Source organism: Haliotis asinina, chromosome 13 (genome assembly GCF_037392515.1).
Source record: "Haliotis asinina isolate JCU_RB_2024 chromosome 13, JCU_Hal_asi_v2, whole genome shotgun sequence".
Lineage (NCBI taxonomy): Eukaryota > Metazoa > Mollusca > Gastropoda > Lepetellida > Haliotidae > Haliotis > Haliotis asinina.
Window position 1 is genome coordinate 17,825,111 of NC_090292.1, and position 6,799 is coordinate 17,831,909.

Genomic DNA, 6,799 nt, shown 5'->3' on the forward strand with positions numbered 1-6,799 from the left:
AGACCAAATACTCCAAACAGCTTTGTCATCATTCGTTCGTTCGTTCGTTCACTTGTTTTTCATTCAGCCATGCAATATTTTCTTCATTTGTCGCCATTATCTTAACCTACCCCATGGAGTTGAAATACGCACTACATATGCACAGACACGCGTGTGAATGTTATAATAGAATTCTGTGTATAAAATGGTGGCATTTACACCACAATATTCGTTCTTAGTATAGGGTCAGATTCACAGCCACTTGTATAACGTGTATACCACTCTTATAACGTGCACACCACTTGCATAACTTGTATAAAATGTACACCACTTGTATAACGTGTATACCACTCTTATAACGTGCACACCACTTGCATAACTTGTATAAAGTGCACACCACTTGCATAACTTGTATAACGTGCACACCACTTGCATAACTTGTATAAAGTGCACACCACTTGCATAACTTGTATAACGTGCACACCACTTGCATAACTTGTATAAAGTGTACACCACTTGTATAACGTGTACACCACTCTTATAACGTGCACACCACTTGCATAACTTGTATAAAGTGCACACCACTTGCATAACTTGTATAAAGTGCACACCACTTGCATAACTTGTATAACGTGCACACCACTTGCATAACTTGTATAAAGTGTACACCACTTGTATAACGTGTATACCACTCTTATAACGTGCACACCACTTGCATAACTTGTATAAAGTGCACACCACTTGCATAACTTGTATAACGTGCACACCACTTGCATAACTTGTATAAAGTGCACACCACTTGCATAACTTGTATAACGTGCACACCACTTGCATAACTTGTATAAAGTGTACACCACTTGCATAACTTGTATAACGTGCACACCACTTGCATAACTTGTATAAAGTGTACACCACTTGCATAACTTGTATAACGTGCACACCACTTGCATAACTTGTATAACGTGCACACCACTTGCATAACTTGTATAAAGTGTACACCACTTGTATAACGTGTACACCACTCGTATAACGTGTACATCACTTGTATAACGTACACCACTTGTATAAAGTGCACACCACTTGTATAACGTGTACACCACTCGTATAACGTGTACATCACTTGTATAACGTACACCACTTGTATAAAGTGCACACCACTTGTATAACGTGTACACCACTCGTATAACGTGTACATCACTTGTATAACGTACACCACTTGTATAAAGTGCACACCACTTGTATAACGTGTACACCACTCGTATAACGTGTACATCACTTGTATAACGTACACCACTTGTATAAAGTGCACACCACTTGTATAACGTGTACACCACTCGTATAACGTGTACATCACTTGTATAACGTACACCACTTGTATAACGTGCACACCACTTGTATAACGTGTACACCACTCGTATAACGTGTACATCACTTGTATAACGTACACCACTTGTATAAAGTGCACACCACTTGTATAACGTGTACACCACTCGTATAACGTGTACATCACTTGTATAACGTACACCACTTGTATAACGTGCACACCACTTGTATAACGTGCACATCACTTGTACAACTTGTATAAAATGTACACCACTTGTATAACGTGCACACCACTTGCATAACGTGTGCACCACTTGTATAACGTGTACACCACATGTATAACTTGTATAAAGTGTACACCACTCGTATAACGTGCACACCACTTGCATAACGTGTACACCACTTGTTAGGCGACTAACGAGATCGAGTGGTCAAGCTCGCTGGCTTGGTTGACACATGTCATCGGTTCCCAATTGCGCAGATCGATGATCATGTTGTTGATCACTGGAGTATCTGGTCCAGACTCGATTATGTACATACTGCCACCATATAGCTGGAATATTGCTGAGTGCGACGTAAAACTCACTCTCGCACTCACATCTACTTATCGCGATGCAGTTCAGTTTACTTTATAACTTTTCGAAAAGCAGTGACGTTTGTTGAGCAACGAACTATTAAAATGGGAACCAAACATTTTCTTTAACTTGTCCTATTGTAGTCCAGTTTTTAACGGATGCTCGTAAAATCTGTTTGCTTACTGGATCATGGAGTGTTGGACAAACAGCGATATCTTCAATATGATACGTCAGTATGATATGTGATGAGCACGTGAAGGAGATGTGGGTACCAGTCATCAAGTAATGTGTGATCATATCTTATTGCTTGCATTAAAGGTGTAGCGAATGATTGAATTATAGAGGTATTGTGACGTCGTATTGATAACTAGACATATGTAAAGCTGGCAAAGCCTCGTCACATGTGTTATTTATATCAGTAAATAACAGGTAGATACGTGGACAGGCTATATTGGGAGTGGGTGCGCTCGTGCGTTGGCGCGTGCGTGCGTGCGCGCGTTAGTGAGTGAGTGAGTGAACACCTGATTGCGTGAGTTAGTGAGTAACTGTCAGTTCAGGCAACAATTCTCTTTTTAAAGCAAACGGGGATTAAACCCATAATCTTTGCCGTAACGACTGACTTAGGGAGAAAATATTACTGCAGTTTCAGTTTCTGAAATGCTCTCGTGATGTGTCAATATGTGCTTTTCACAGACTGATATTCACAGACAGCTTGTTTACTTGTGTAGGTTTAATTTTCTTTTGTAGTTGGTTTGGGTTTGTTTTCGTTTGTTTTTTTCTTTGTTTAGTTTTTTTACAAAACCAAGTTAATATGTTTTAATGTTTTATTACAAAACACATGACCAGCAGTGATAGTAGTTGTCCGTTTTGTTATAAATCACAGCTTCTCATGTGACGCAGAATTTCACTTTTTATTATTTTTAAATTTCCTATCATGTTTATGTTCCATATTCCGACATTTATGACGGTGTATATTATCATCGAAACGTCTCTTTTCAGCAAGGCATACAATAAACGATTCGTTTATAAATCAACTTTTTACGTTCAGCTGTCTTAGCGTTGGAAACTGCGCAATGCACACGCGTTCATTGTGGATTCAGATACAGTTGATTGGTTCAAAACATACAATTGTTACAAACACATTTGTCATATTTTATCCTTGAAGTACATTTCAGTTATAATTACTGTAACTGTGCTTGTATCTGATTTTGTTGTTTTTCTTTCTATTGAAACGGGAATTCAAATGGTTCATTATCAAACACACAAACGAATGTCCAGATTTGGTCTTCATCAACCTAAGAGGCGACTAACGAGACCGGGAGGTCAGGCTCTCTGCCTGGGTTGACACAGGTCATCCAATGTCAGTTACGGATTGCCTGATCAACACTTGCTTATTTACAAACCGGCGCCACATATGTAGATTATTGTTGAGGGGGGCTTTAAGCAGCCATTAAACAATGCATATTAACCGTTTGCGAATTAGTATATTCGTACTTTATGTTTAATTTGTCGTTTACTACCTATGCAGTGTTGACACAGCTTTGACTGACGTGTACAAGAGTACCTTTAAATGTCCCTCCACCTACCTACAGGTCAGGCTACTTTGTCACCTGGGGTTCTGATATTGCCTTTATGGAATTCCAAGCACAGGCGCTTTGCCAACATGTCAAAGTAGGTCAAGGTCGTCACTACCCGGCCCAGGTGATCAGTGGAATGGTCCTGGAAATATGAAATGAAAAATGTAAATGCTTGAACTTTACCTCGAATATCACCAGAATCACAGACATTTCTGTTCAGATGCTTCAATACATCAATAATGTGGTAAAAGATTTGTACGTTTTGATTGGTGATTTTAATGCCTGTAAACAAAACTGTCACAATTGCTTTGTTCAACCCAGCTATGGACAAATAAGTAGGAAAGTAGAGTGCATTCCAGTTGCTTTATTTATATGTAAAACATATATTTCCATCTTGCAGTGATACAATGTGTGTGTGCTGCTATGCTTTGCTTGAAGATCATGTTTTGTATGAAGACTATGAGGCATTATGCTCCGTGTGAAGATCATGAACGCTATACTCCGTGTGGTGAAGATCATGGGATTCTATATTCTGTGTGAAGGACACGTGCAAATATGCTGTGTGAAGATCATGTGTGTCTATAGTTTGCCTGGATATCATGTACCGTTATACTCCGCATGAACATCACGCGCCTCTGTGTTACGTGTGAAGGTCATGTGCTGTCATGTTCCGTATGAATATGTTGTGCCTCTATGTTCTATGTGAAGCTCATTTCACCTTTATGGTCTGAGTGAAGATCATCTGCAGCTAAACTCCGTATGAAGATCATGTACTGTGTTCTCTGTGGAGATCACGTGCAACCAAGCTCTATGTGAAGATCATTGCCTCTATAGTCTGTGTGGAGATCATGTGCCGCTATACTCCGCGTGAACATCACGCGCCTGTTATGTGTAAAGATGCCTCAGTGTGCTCTGAGTTCCCCTATCGCCATACTACTGTGTAATGTATAACAGTAACATTACTGTACAGTGCCTGACGGGGACATCTCACAAGTCTGGATGCAAACAACACGTGCCCGGTGTGAGAATGTTTAATGTTTCACTATCCACCTGTGTGCTGGAGATAAGCAGCCTGATGGGACTCAACCGAACAAAAATACTAAAATCTGTTCTTTGGTTAGAAAGAGTAATCCCAAATTGAGCACCTTCTAAATGGCAATGTGTATCCATAATAAGTAAATATCTCACATCCCAGTTTCAGCAAAAGCGGATCTCCTCTCTGGTGTAGTGGTTAAAACGGATCTTCTCTGTGGTGTAGTGGTTAAAGCGAATCTCCTCCGTGGTGTAGTGGTTAGAGCGGATCTCCTGAGTGGTGTAGTGGTTAGAGCGGATTTCCTGAGTGGTGCAATGGTTAAAGCGTTATTGACAGAAAGCCTTCGTGAGATTAAAGCAACGACGAGGTGTATACGTCAGTAAGCGATTCTGGACCTGACAATCAAGTGATTCATACCGCGATCCGTGTCAACGACTCTACATTGCCCCGAACTGATAATTCGGTAAACTTCGTTGATAGCAAAATGGCGGCTGTAACGAGCTGTATTTTATAGTCCCTGACATGTATTATATATTTAGTGAGAAAGCAAGTAACGAATTACTCTTATATCGAAATAAGAATTAGTGTCCCCCTTGAGTTTGTTATATCCGTTGTCTTTTATGTGTCAAAATATGTATTTGGTGTATAAATGTTTGAATGTTTGCACTTTTCGAGAACATTATATTTTTGAAAAGGTCCTAAACCCTTATACATCCATGGCTATCTTACCTCACACATAAATGTCGTTTTCTGATTGGCTAAATCTTCTATCATTACTAGCGAGGTACACTGCAATATACTTCGCTGCCAGTGGCAACTCATTCGGTTCTTCGTTGTAGTACTTCTTTAACTCGAATAACATTGAATGGCGCATGGTGCACGGAAATTACCGATGTTCTGCAACTGCAAATCGGTGGAAGGAAGATAACTCAAAATTTGATTTCGTCTGCAAAATCTAGCGATGGTTACAAACATATTTGCCTCGCATTCCAAAAAATACATTTTGACAAAACGTTCAAATGTAGTCCCTGTGAAAATCAAGAAGGGGAATCGCACCGTGTCGATTTTACGAAGTGAGTGAGTGAGTGAGTTTAGTTTTACGCCGCTTTTAGCAATGTTCCAGCAATATCACGGCGGGGGACACCACAAATTGGGCTTCGCACATTGTACCCATGTGGAGAATCGAACGCGGGTCTTCGGCGTGACGAGCGAACGCTTTAACCACTACGCTACATCACCTGTGATTCACACAGGATGGTTGAAGGGAAGGATGCTCATGTTTCAAACAGTTCAAAATTAACATTGAGGTATTCGGTAAGACAAATATGTTGTTCACTGGTCCCTCGGGGACCGTGGGTATGAGGTCCCGGATCCAGAAGGGCGAGGGGAACAACAAACATCGAGGGTACATTAACCCATCCCCCTCCCATACCTCATGAGCAGTGAACAACTTATATTATCTTACCTCACACATGACTGTCGATTTCTGATTGGCTAAGCGCTATTCTATTATTTTCAATGTACCCCGCTTACGGGCGATGTATTATTTATTTCAATGTAATCCGCTGGGAATTCCGAACTCTTCTGGTGCTTCATGGCAGTACTTTTTTTCATCTCGAATAACATTGAATCACGCATGAAGCACGGAAATTACCGATGTTTTGCGATTGAAAATCGATGGAAGGGTACCCGCGAGGGTACATGAGCCTACGGCCCCCTCGTGAGCAGTGAACAGCTTATCATGTTACATAGACAGGTTGAACTCTTAGCCAACATGGGCGGTAGGATGGCCTAGCGGTTAAAGCGTTCGCTCACATGACTGAAGTCCATTTCGGGTGTCCCCGTCGTGATGAAAACGGCGTAAAGGTACACTCGCTTACTCACTCATTTCTATGCAACCGTTTCATATACATAATTGCACCTAAAACAAAATGCAACACCTAACATACACATATGTTAAGAGTGGATTTTTGTTGTCATTTTTATTAACAAGACATGAACATATACAGTGGGTATAGCTATATCTTAAATCGTATCATTCTGAGCCCTATGGCGAACAAAGTCATCATCTTAAGAGCTGGCACATCATCATCATAATTTACTTACAATCACTCAAATACACGGACGAATTGTTTGGCTACTAAATGAAACGACTTACATATTTGGTTATTCCATAAATGCCCTACATTCATCAGGAATATACAAATTGTTGGAACATGTCACGCAAGTTTCAATGATCTCCAATTGTAACATATTTATAGACTTATTAGACGCTTCATTTTTAATGTTAACACTGCAAGACCGTAAGACAT